This window comes from Pinus tabuliformis, chromosome 2_2 (genome assembly GCF_031772625.1).
Source record: "Pinus tabuliformis cultivar Carrire ecotype Pingquan chromosome 2_2, CPIR1, whole genome shotgun sequence".
NCBI classification, from domain to species: domain Eukaryota; kingdom Viridiplantae; phylum Streptophyta; class Pinopsida; order Pinales; family Pinaceae; genus Pinus; species Pinus tabuliformis.
In genome coordinates, this window is record NC_142300.1 from 475,290,030 (window position 1) to 475,303,636 (window position 13,607).

At 35.2% G+C, this 13,607-nt stretch overlaps 1 long non-coding RNA gene across 2 annotated transcripts; it reads left to right on the forward strand.

Moving 5' to 3' along the window:
• Positions 1-11,995: 11,995 nt before the first annotated feature.
• LOC149193400 (uncharacterized) lies at positions 11,996-12,855 on the forward strand. Of its 2 annotated transcripts, none has more exons than XR_016254946.1 (2): positions 11,996-12,090; positions 12,446-12,855. It is a non-coding gene; the product is annotated as an uncharacterized LOC149193400 (long non-coding RNA). The 2 variants fall into 2 exon arrangements; XR_016254947.1 differs by having other exon boundaries at positions 12,010-12,090; positions 12,452-12,855.
• Positions 12,856-13,607: the final 752 nt, after the last annotated feature.

Genomic DNA, 13,607 nt, shown 5'->3' on the forward strand with positions numbered 1-13,607 from the left:
TACTAGGAGTCCAATGGCTACAATCCTTGGGTACAATAGATTTTAATTTTCAAGAACTTTTCATGAAATTCTCTTCAAAAGGAAAGGAAGTTGAATTAAGGAGTATCGCAGGGAAACCGGGAAAGATAATCAGCTCTAATGGAATGACAAAGCTTCTAAAGAAAGAACAATGAGGCATAATTGCACAATTATGTTCACTAGAGGTTCCCACATCGAAATCATCCATTTCTCCAGATCTCCAAAAAGTCTTGGAAAATCATTCCAAGGTATTTGAGACTCCCAAAGGCCTCCCACCTATTCGTGATCATGATCATGCTATCAATTTGATTCCAGGAAGTGTTCCTCCAAACATCAGGCCTTACAAATATCCCTATGTCCAAAAGAGTGAAATTGAACGTATGGTTGCAGAAATGCTAGAGGCTGGTATAATTCAACCTAGTCAAAGTTCTTTCTCTACTCCAGTAGTATTGGTTCACAAGAAGGATGGATCATGGCGCATGTGTCTAGATTATAGGGAGCTCAACAAGCTCACTATTAAAGATAAATTTCCCATTCCTGTCATTGATGAATTATTAGATGAATTGCATGGATCAATTTACTTCACCAAGTTGGATCTTCGTTCAGGATATCATCAAATCAGAATGAAGACTGAAGACATTCCAAAAACAACATTTAGAACTCATGAGGGTCATTATGAATTTTTGGTCATGCCTTTTGGCCTTACTAATGCACCTTCTACATTTCAAGGTTTGATGAATTCCATTTTCAAACCCTTCCTTATAAAATTTGTGTTAGTATTTTTTGATGATATACTAATCTACAACAAGTCTTGGAAGGATCATGTCCAACATGTTGACATGGTGCTCAAACTATTGGAGGAGAAACAATTATATGCAAAAATGTCCAAATGTTTCTTTGGAGTACAAGAGGTGGAATATATGGGTCATATTATATCTCATGAAGGTGTTAAGGTAGATCCTAACAAAATTAAAACCATTAAGTGTAGAGATTGCAACAAGATGATGGAGCTTAGTGGAAAGAGTCGCCTTCACTAAGTGGGCTCGCAGGCAAATTATGGCGCAAGTTCTATTTTTGGATCCCAGTAGGGATGATCACAACAGGAGTGACCACAACAGGGATGATCACATCAGGAGTGACCACAGCAGGAGTGATTACAGTAGGAGTGACCATAGTAGGAGTGATCACAGCAGGAGTGATCAAAGTCTATTTTTAGACTGGCTGTCCAAAATAGAAAAGTCAAATATTATTGTCTCATAATAATATTTGGACTATAAACTTGATCTTATTCTCTTGGAGCACTTCAATTTGAGCTACAGATGTGGCCCATGCAGCTGTCAGAAGGAAGTACGATTTTCTTATGAGTCAGTTGAGTTGTTGCATGCATGACTTCAGTTAGAACTCAATCAGTTGAGTTTGGTGGAGTTGATTGTGGAGTTGATGGAGTTGTGTTCAGTTTGACTTGGTTAAACTAGTTGTAGTTAGTCTAACTGCAAATAGACTAATAATGAGTTGTTAAAATAATTATTAACTCATAATACAACTATAGAATACATCAGTTAACTCAGTTTCATGTTAGTGCATGTTTAGTTCAGTAGGGACAGGTGTTAGAGAATCAAATTGCTATCAGTTGTGACTATAGTTGTGCATGAGGATTTGCAAAATCAAGGGATTGAGTATGCCAATGAGTTTGCTCATGTATTTGCCTAGTATTATAGCCTCTGCTCACGTCTAACACAGTATGAGTGATTCTTTGGAGGTGAAATACGAGTTTGGTAAACCATTCTCATTCATTCTTGAGCAGGTATTGAGCAGTGGAGGTTAGCAAGCAGTGGAATAGATTTGGAGATCAGATCTTAGCTGTATTGTGTGTAACAGGTGGAGCTGGTACTGGATTGCTTGTGATAAGCATCGTACTTTGTAATGTTACATGGTCTCAATCATTAATATACAGATAGTTGGGGTTTTTAGTGAGATGCTTTCCCGGGGTTACATACTGTGTTAATGTGTGAATGCTCTTGATGTTTTATTGTTATTGATGCTGCTAAATTGATGATCAACGTAGAGGAGCTTATGTATTGTGTATGTATTCCGCAATAGTACATGATCAGGATAATATCTGTTGAATATGTGTTAAATTATTCAAAATTTCTACATGGTATCGGAGCTGTTGATCATCAGATCTACTATTCAGGAAGTGTTTACATTCTATTTCTTCAGGTAGAGTCTGGAATATGTATTGAATAGCCCAATGCTTTCCATTCCAATGGGTGGTGCTGATGTTGTACTAGGAGTCCAATGGCTACAATCCTTGGGTACAATAGCTTTTAATTTTCAAGAACTTTTCTTGAAATTCTCTTCAGAAGGAAAGGAAGTTGAATTAAGGAGTATCGCGGGGAAACCGGGAAATATAATCAGCTCTAATGGAATGACAAAGCTTCTAAAGAAAGAACAATGAGGCATAATTGCACAATTATGTTCACTAGAGGTTCCCACATCGAAATCATCCATTTCTCAAGATCTCCAAAAAGTCTTGGACAATCATTCCAAGGTATTTGAGACTCCCAAAGGCCTCCCACCTATTCGTGATCATGATCATGCTATCAATTTGATTCCAGGAAGTGTTCCTCCAAACATCAGGTCTTACAAATGTACCTATGTCCAAAAGAGTGAAATTTAACGGATGGTTGTAGAAATGCTAGAGGCTGGTATAATTCAACCTAGTCAAAGTTCTTTCTCTACTCCAGTAGTATTGGTTCACAAGAAGGATGGATCATGGCGCATGTGTCTAGATTATAGGGAGCTCAACAAGCTCACTATTAAAGATAAATTTCCCATTCCTGTCATTGATGAATTATTGGATGAATTGCATGGATCAATTTACTTCACCAAGTTGGATCTTCATTCAGGTTATCATCAAATCAGAATGAAGACTGAAGACATTCCGAAAACAACATTTAGAACTCATGAGGGTCATTATGAATTTTTGGTCATGCCTTTTGGCCTTACTAATGCACCTTCTACATTTCAAGGTTTGATGAATTCCATTTTCAAACCCTTCCTTATAAAATTTGTGTTAGTATTTTTTGATGATATACTAATCTACAACAAGTCTTGGAAGGATCATGTCCAACATGTTGACATGGTGCTCAAAATATTGGAGGAGAAACAATTATATGAAAAAATGTCCAAATGTTTCTTTGGAGTACAAGAGGTGGAATATATGGGTCATATTGTATCTCATGAAGGTGTTAAGGTAGATCCTAACAAAATTAAAACCATTAAGTGTTGAGATTGCAACAAGATGATGGAGCTTAGTGGAAAGAGTCGCCTTCACTAAGTGGGCCCGCAGGCAAATTATGGCGCAAGTTCTATTTTTGGATCCCAGCAGGGATGATCATAGAAGGAGTGACCACAGCAGGGATGATCACAGCAGGAGTGACCATAGTAGGAGTGATCACAGTAGGAGTGACCACAGTAGGAGTGATCACAGCAGGAGTGATCAAAGTCTATTTTTAGACTGGCTATCCAAAATAGAAAAGTCAAATATTATTGTCTCATAATAATATTTGGACTATAAACTTGATCTTATTCTCTTGGAGCACTTCAGTTTGAGCTACAGATGTGGCCCATGCAGCTGTCAGAAGGAAGTACGATTTTCTTATGAGTCAGTTGAGTTGTTGCATGCATGACTTCAGTTAGAAATCAATCAGTTGAGTTTGGTGGAGTTGATTGTGGAGTTGATGGAGTTGTGTTCAGTTTGACTTGGTTAAACTAGTTGTAGTTAGTCTAACTGTAAATAGACTAATGATGAGTTGTTAAACTAATTATTAACTCATAATACAACTATAGAATACATCATTTAACTTAGTTTCATGTCAGTGCATGTTCAGTTCAGTAGGGACAGGTGTTAGAGAATCAGATTGCTATCAGTTGTGACTATAGTTGTGCATGAGGATTTGCACAATCAAGGGATTGAGTATACCAATGAGTTTTCTCATGTATTTTCCCAGTATTATAGCCTCTGCTCATGTCTAACATAGCGTGAGTGATTCTTTGGAGGTGAAATACGAGTTTGGTAAACCATTCTCATTCATTCTTGAGCAGGTATTGAGCAATGGAGGCAGGCAAGCAGTGGAATAGATTTGGAGATCAGATCTTAGCTGTATTGTGTGTAGCAGGTGGAGCTAGTACTGGATTGCTTGTGATAAGCATCGTACTTTGTAATGTTACATGGTCTCAATCATTAATATACAGATAGTTGGGGTTTTTAGCGAGATGCTTTCCCCGGGTTACATACTGTGTTAATGTGTGAATGCTCTTGATGTTTTATTGTTATTGATGCTGCTAAATTGATGATCAACGTAGAGGAGCTTATGTATTGTGTATGTATTCTGTAATAGTACATGATCAGGATAATATCTGTTGAATATGTGTTAAATTATTCAAAATTTCTACATGGTATCGGAGCTGTTGATCAACAGATCTACTATTCAGGAAGTGTTTACATTCTATTTCTTCAGGTAGAGTCTGGAATATGTATTGAATAGCCCAATGCTTTCCATTCCAATGGGTGGTGCTGATGTTGTACTAGGAGTCCAATGGCTACAATCCTTGGGTACAATAGCTTTTAATTTTCAAGAACTTTTCATGAAATTCTCTTCAGAAGGAAAGGAAGTTGAATTAAGGGGTATCGCAGGGAAACCAGGAAAGATAATCAGCTCTAATGGAATGACAAAGCTTCTAAAGAAAGAACAACGAGGCATAATTGCACAATTATGTTCACTAGAGGTTCCCACATCGAAATCATCCATTTCTCCAGATCTCCAAAAAGTCTTGGACAATCATTCCAAGGTATTTGAGACTCCCAAAGGCCTCCCACCTATTCGTGATCATGATCATGCTATCAATTTGATTCCAGGAAGTGTTCCTCCAAACATCAGGCCTTACAAATATCCCTATGTCCAAAAGAGTGAAATTGAACATATGGTTGCAGAAATGCTAGAGGCTGGTATAATTCAACCTAGTCAAAGTTCTTTCTCTACTCCAGTAGTATTGGTTCACAAGAAGGATGGATCATGGCGCATGTGTCTAAATTATAGGGAGCTCAACAAGCTCACTATTAAAGATAAATTTCCCATTCCTGTCATTGATGAATTATTGGATGAATTGCATGGATCAATTTACTTCACCAAGTTGGATCTTCGTTCAGGATATCATCAAATCAGAATGAAGACTGAAGACATTCCAAAAACAACATTTAGAACTCATGAGGGTCATTATGAATTTTTGGTCATGCCTTTTGGCCTTACTAATGCACCTTCTACATTTCAAGGTTTGATGAATTCCATTTTCAAACCCTTCCTTATAAAATTTGTGTTAGTATTTTTTGATGATATACTAATCTACAACAAGTCTTGGAAGGATCATGTCCAACATGTTGACATGGTGCTCAAACTATTGGAGGAGAAACAATTATATGCAAAAATGTCTAAATGTTTCTTTGGAGTACAAGAGGTGGAATATATGGGTCATATTGTATCTCATGAAGGTGTTAAGGTAGATCCTAACAAAATTAAAAACATTAAGGAACGGAAAATCCCCACATCCAAAAAGCATCTACGAGGATTTCTCAGGTTGACAGGGTATTATTACAAGTTTGTTAAGAATTATGGGAGAATAGCAGCACCTCTAACAACATTATTGAAGAAAGATGCATTCTCATGGACTCCAGAAGCAACAAAGGCCTTTGAACATCTTAAAGAGGCAATGTGCCAAGCACCAGTCTTAGCTACACTGGACTTCACAAAAACCTTTATTGTGGAATGTGATGCCTCAGGAAATGGAATTGGTGTTGTTTTAATGCAAGAACAAAGACCCATTGCTTTCGAAAGTCATCCAATCAAAGGAAAGTATTTACACAAAGCTATTTATGAGAAGGAAATGCTGGCAATACTACATGCACTTAAGAAATGGCGACCCTACCTAATGGGAAGACACTTCAAGGTAAAAATAGATCATGATAGTCTTAAATACTTTTTGGAACAAATATTATCTTCATAAGAGCAGAAAATATGGGTCACAAAGATGTTGGGCTATGACTTTGAAATCATCTACAAGAAAGGGAAGCAAAATGTTGTGGTAGATGCACTCTCAAGAAAGGATGAGGATGTGGAAGCATTTATTTGCGCCATTTCTATTATCCAACCAGATTGGATAAATGAAGCAAGGGATGAATGGAAGAATGACGAGGAAGTGTGGGCACTCATTCAAAAGATACAACAAGATCCCAGTACATTTGATACATTTAGCTGGAAAAATGATTCGTTATGGTACAAGGATCGGTTATACCTATGTAAGAATTCCAAAATCAAACAAAAGATTCTTAGGGAATTGCACACCTCTCCCTTAGGAGGGCAATCAGTATTTTTAAAAACCTACCACAGGGTTAAGAAGGATTTCTTTTGGGATGGCCTTAAATCGAATATTCAAAAGTTTTTGGTGGAATGTTGGGTTTGCCAACAAAATAAAGTTGAAACAATTAAGACCCCAGGACTATTACAACCCTTATCCATTCCAAGCCAACGTTGGGAGGAGGTTTCAATGGATTTTATCACAGGTTTACCCAAGTCCGAAGAAAAGAGTGTTATCATGGTGGTAGTTGACAGACTTACCAAGTATGCACATTTTTGTGCATTATCTCTTCCATTTAAAGCGAGCACAATTTCTACTGCATTTATGGAAACAATTCAAAAGCTACATGGAAACCCAAAGATTATTGTAAGCGATAGAGATCCCATTTTCACTGGAAATTTTTGGACATAATTATTTTCTTGTCTTGGGACTCAGTTAGCTCATATCTCATCTTATCATCCTCAATCTGATGGGTAAACTGAGATAGTAAACAAATGTTTGGAAGGATATCTTCGTTGCTTTGTATCTAATAAATAGACATAATGGGTCAAATGGTTGGCTCTCGCTGAATGGTGGTATAACACTTCCTTCCATACTGCAACAAAAATGACCCCATTTATGTCACTTTATGGATATCATCCATCATCCATCACATCATATTTAAGAGAAAATTCTAAGGTTCAAGCAGTGGAAGATCACATCGAGCATCAACAACAAGTTCTCCAACTCTTAAAGGATAACCTTACCTTGGCGCAGAATAGAATGAAACAATAGGTAGATCAACACCGTAGCGCAAGAAGTTTTGATGTAGGTGATTGGGTATTCCTACGGATACAACCATATAAACAAATGTCCCTCAAGCAAGCTAAGAAGGATAATAAATTATCACCAAAATATTATGGTCCGTACAAGGTGTTGCAAAAGATAGGTACTATGGCATACAAATTGGAACTTCCTACAGCTTCCCAAGTGCACCCACTTTTCCATGTTTCATGCTTAATGAAGGTTATAGGTGACAAGATTCTAGTTCAAACAATATTTCCAGAACTTGATGAGGAAGCAAAAATCATATTGGAACCTGAAGCAGTGAAAGAAACAAGAACTTGACAGCTACGAAATCGATCAATTCCAGAGTATCTCATCAAGTGGAAGAACTTACCGATTGAAGATTCCACATGGGAGGATGAGAATTTTATACAGAAGCACTCAAAACTACTCAAGCGTTGAGGACAACACTTTTCTGAAGGAGAGGGGCATGTTAGGTCCCTATAATACTAGTGATTCCCCCATTACTATGTCATTGTATCCCTTATTGTTATTGTTGTGCCTCTATTGTCCCCATATTGTTATTATTGTGCCCCATAAAATCCCACTATTGTTTTTTTGTGCCTTTATATTATTATTGTTAGGTTGGCTTGGTTATATTGTGTCCCCTTAGACTCCTATATATAGAAAGGAGGTTTTGTCATTTGAATCATTCAAGAATTGTTTATTTGTGTAATGTAAAGGAGGTTGCCCCCTCGAAGAGGCTGAATTATAAGGCATTGATCTATCTTTTTATCTTTTTGTGACTTGGTTTCCTAACAAACAACATCATAGAAAAATAAAAAATCATCAGACGAATTCCCTCATGATTTAAAGTTAAGTACAACATGTTTGATGCATGGGGGGCATGCCATGTTACTCCCCTCCTTTACGGGCCTTGGGATTTTGTGTGGTGGATGGCACCCCCAACCCCACTGATACTTTGGTCATACACCCCCATTAGGGTATAATATTATTTTAAATTATTATTATTATTAATTATAAAAATAAATAATATATGGGTTAAACAATATTCTTAACCATGGAGATTCACCCCCATGGTTAAACAAGGAAAAAAAATACATTCTTCTGATTCCATTAGGCATTTGATCATCTCAACCTTTCGATGGATGCATAAAAAGGAAAAAAAAATATTTAAAATGCATACTTTTGTTGGGAGCAAAGTGTGATAACAATAAATTAATTTCGCCTTTTTGCCTTTCTTCTTCTAAACTTTTTGTCGATTGTGATCAATTGTTATTATTCCCAATTGATTTCCATATTCCTGCGGAGGGTCTTATTTGAATGAATCTAAACCCTTAGATACATTGGTTCTCTTTATGCCCCCTGATCCATTTTCAAGGAGTGTTTCTTCTTTCTGTTGCTTTGGTGCTTTGTTTTTTGCTGAATTCGTGTCCTTCTAGATATGATTTATGATTCCTGATTGGTACTTGACTCCATTTTCTTGGATGTCATGTTGTGCCTAAGCACCATGTTTGGAGTATTTTCCATGGTCTCTTCTTCTTTATCCTCAGAGTTGTCAAGCACCTTCCATCCCTTTCGCTTAAGGACCTCTTTTTTTTTGGGGATATTTTTTTCCTGTGGGCATGTGTTCTATGGGAGTCCCTTTTGAAAGTAGATTCAACTCTAATAATCTAAAACCTAGGTCCATTGAAGGTTTTCATGTTTTAGGTGGATACAATCAGGTATACCTTTACTAAGTTATATCTCCACACGAATTCCGGAAAATGTAAAGATAAATTTTTCTGTTCTATCAATGTCCATTTTTTTGAACTTTCAAAGAGTATTCCCAATATCTTCCAAGACTTAATAATGCCAAAAAGGGAGAGGGAGATTTGGTAATATCACCCACACCGGCATTGTACTGACCTCCATGCTTGTAGCATCAACTTCTGGGAACCATGGGGTAATAAAAATCCCAAATCTACTACAAAAAACCATGGCCCATCATTTATGGCATGCTCTCTATCTTCTTGTTTGTCAAATTGAACTATGAAGAACCCTTTGGAACATAAATAAAGTTCACATTTGGGTGTCCAAGAAGAATATACCCATTGATGTAAATATTCAGTTCTCGACTACAAACCATTAAATATGCATATTAATGTTGTATATTGTAGATCATAAAAAATCTATTTAACCTCTAGGGGTTTGACGTCCATTGCTATAACTTTTTCCACTTGTTTGGCTATGTAAGGTCTTAACAAATTTTGGATTTGGTCAACAACAGTTGCAGACTTCCCTTTCATTGCATCCTTGAATGAGGTTGGTCCATTGGGGTTTCTAATACCTAATCCCCTTAGCCTCAAATTTAATATAATGGTTGATTTCATTGCAATAACATATTCTTTCAGCTTAAAGGAATCCTGTAGAAATTTCCCCTCATATAGAAAATTTTAGAAAATTGCAGGTATACCCAGATACTTCTCAACGCTTTGCTTCATATTTTCCACTAGATTCAAATCCTGGATTGAGATGATGAAGATATTCCTGTAAATAATTTTGACAAATATATGAAATTTCTCCTATTCTTCCTCTCTTTTGGCTGGATCTGTGTGTGAGAGGCATAGGGACTCCTTTTGATCTGTGTATTTATTTAGATCAACTTTGATATGGGGGCTTTGGCTAATGAGTATCCTTCGAAAGGGGGGATAACCAAAATACATGATCCCCTCACCAACCCTTAGATCAAGCGTGATATTACACATAGAGAACATCAAAACAAATTCCTTCATTTCTATAAGGGAAAGGTGATATGAGCTCACTTTTTTAGCTGTAGACACGAAGTTTGGAGTGCTGCCCACTTGTATAAATGCCCAAGATAAATGACCATAGCCAATGCCATATTTCATAGAGCATGAGGTCAAGAATAATGATTTATTTGCTGGTGTGCTGTTTATCCACAAGTTTTAATAAGTCAAAACTCCACCCTAGTGATTGTTTGTAAGCTTCTACAATTGGTTTTCGAGAAACCATTGGAATAACCCTTAGACCTCCAACATCCAGTGATGAAGAAAAGGATAGGATCCCCATCTGACCAGAGCTCACCTTTGTGGAGAGAGACAAGATCATGGCCATCGACACTAGCTTTCAAAAATCTACACAGAGACAAAACCCTAAACCTTTGCTATGCCTCCATCATCCTCTCCCTTCACTTGGAACCACTTCATGGAAATTCTTAACTTGTAAATAGTGTTTGTTAGAATACTATGGGCCAATAATATGGGTTATCAATACTACATGACCAATATAACACGTGTTGATATGATATTTAATTTAATTAATTAATTTGAGATAAATTAATTAGAAAAACATAGCTAAATCTTAATCTTTGATTTTTAAATAATACAATGAATATTCTAACATGTTCCATGGAGATTAAATATCTACCATCCACCTAACAATTTATAATAATTAAATTAATATTCGGGAAGACCTATTCTAAAATAGACTAATTAAATTAATATTATGGAGGACCTATTCTAAAAAGACATGTTTATTGACATAATTATACCTACCATTTTTCATATATATAGTAAAATTATACTAACTACTTTTATAGATTATAGAATTATAAAAAAATGAATATAAATTTATTTTAATTATAGAAATAATATAAAAAATATTTTAATTGTTTATTTGTAATTTTTAAAAAAATTGAAACATTTATTTTTATATAAAATTTCAATACTTAGACTCACATTTACTTGTTAAATTAGTCATATAATTAATGACTAGTAAAATGTTCCATAGTCATCAAAAACACTTACCTTATGATACTTGCTACATTATCAAGATTTACTTGGAGATAAATCTCAATTTTTATATGTGACTACGTTTAAGAATATTCTAGAATATTTTGTGAAAGTAAAATCTATATAGGCCACCTAATAATTATTGATAACTAAATTAAAATCTCAAAAACTCTGTTTCAAAATAAACACTCCTACATATGTAATTAACTATACTAATGCCATTTATTCATAATAATTTGTTGTCAAAGAAGAAAAATGGTGTACCACCAATTTTCTCCTAAAGAGATATAGATAAAGCCAAATGTATAAGCAAAGTGTTAGTAACTTAGATGGCTGCCCAAAATATATATATTCAAAATATTTAACACAAAATAACTCTACATCTTGGTTCTCTAGTATAACTTAAAACTATTTTAACTTGGCAAAGAGTTCATTATAGTTGAACAAAAATAAACATATTAATAACCCAAAATTTAAAAATATCTTAAAAAATACATATTTGCGTCAAATATTATATTTTTTTAAATACTAATGTAATCCATACTTACTGATAACAACCAATAATGAAAATTTTTCCAAAATAAAATCATATCCACATTAACATATTTATACACATACAAAGCAAACACATCCTACGATTTAAACTCACGGAGTGAAATGCAACGTTGAAAGACAGGTGCAAATTGTTTTCTTCAATGCAAAGTTATCAAAGATTCTTTTCTTGTTTGTTTTCCTTTCCTACTTGTAAGCTAATTAGCGTATGGATAATGGAATTAATCAATACGGTTAGGTCGTTACTGTGTTTTGCTATGTTCTGTTTCCTTTCCTTTCGTTACTGTGTTTTGCTATGTTCTGTTTCCTTTCCTTTCCGGGAGAGGAATATCTCATCCCTTTCTTTGACCTCTTTCCGAGAAAATCAGGAATGAAAGAACAAAGAAAAGAATAAAGGTTGTGTTTTTGCCTTTCAAATAACCATTTTCTTTGCTTGTCCTACACTGTAAGCCGATTGTTGTAATGGTTGGTTGTGTCAGGTCTTAGGTCTACTGAAAGAAGCCAGTTGTCTTAAAGTTGATCGCTGGTAAATATTTATCATTATATTTATTTCGATGACATTTTATAAGTAGCAGAACTAGACTGTAGATTTATTATCAAAAAGAGGAACAGATAAAGTATTTGGCAATTTTTTTTCCTGTGTATAAACAAGAAGCCGACAAATGCAGACAACATTAACTTTCTTAGCGCTAAGAGGCATGATGGTATATTTATTGGATTATAGATGAAAGATCTTAGATTATAGATTACCCTAGAAAAATAAGAGATATGGTAGTTACAACTGTAATATGGTAGTTTGCAGACAGATTGAAAACTCTGAAAGTTGTACTATCTGTTTTATTAATATAATTTAGAAGAGTTTTTTCCTCTAAAAAAAAAAGTTTCAGATTGCTATGGATCTTCGCCCTCAGAGTTCAACACGCCCTCAGAGTCCAGCGCAACATCGGCCAACAATGACGTTATCTTGCTCCTCTTCTAATTCCTTCGCTGTCGCCGTTGCCGCCGCTATGGCGCTACAGACTGCTGCTTCTTCTTCTGGTTGTTACGATTTTCAATTGAATGTGAATCTTCATATTAAAGAGAGAGAGGCTGATAATGCAAATGCCAACAGCAACAAAAAGAAAGCGCAGTCGGGGGAGGATCCATTGAGACGCGTGATGTATCTCAGCTGCTGTTTCGGTCCATATTGAAATTAAAATACTTTGTACATTATGCATGTGTTTTGAATAACAGTCTCAGATGTGAATTTTTTTAACATAAAATGGCCGTCTCTTTTGTGTTGAGTCTTGGAAGGAAGAAAAATGTTTCTATGCTCAAGACCGTTGCACTGTCTTTATTGATAATAATATCTCAAAACTGGAATCTACAGTTTCACATAAAATTTTGAAGGCATAAATTTCTTATATCTTTTGAACGCATAGATTTCTTTAAGATATAAGATTTAGAGGAAGTTGTAATTGGTTTGGGTTATTCAGAGGAGGTTTACTTTCAGATTGGATTAGTTTTTATTATATTTTTTTTTGAGATGTCTATGCTTTTAACTGAATAACTGTTAAAACTAATTTTTGATATTTTTTTAGGCTTATTGTCTGAGCCTAATTTCTGGGTCGTCTAAGAAAATTGTCCTTGTTGGTTTGCTTATTATCAAAGCCTAATTTCCAAAGTTTTTAAAAAAATTAACCCAATAACTTCTTTTAATAAAATATTTTAGCAAAACCAATTAAACTAACCTTCCCAGCTTTAAATCAAGCTAATTACCAAATACAAAATTTTATTTTATATTATTATTATATATATTAAATAAAATTAATAGTTAAAAGCTTATACTTTCTAATCAATCCCAGTTTCAAATCCTTCCTGACCATTAACCAAACCCAGTTTCAAATCCTTCCTAACCATTATACTTCCTTTCAGGGATCAAAGTAAAGTATTTATGCACTGTCTTCTAGGCAAAGTAAGGAACTGAAGCTATTTTATGTTCCGGAAGTAGGGGAGGGATTCCTATTCTTGTGCAGGGACCAGTAGTTGATATAATACTGGTCC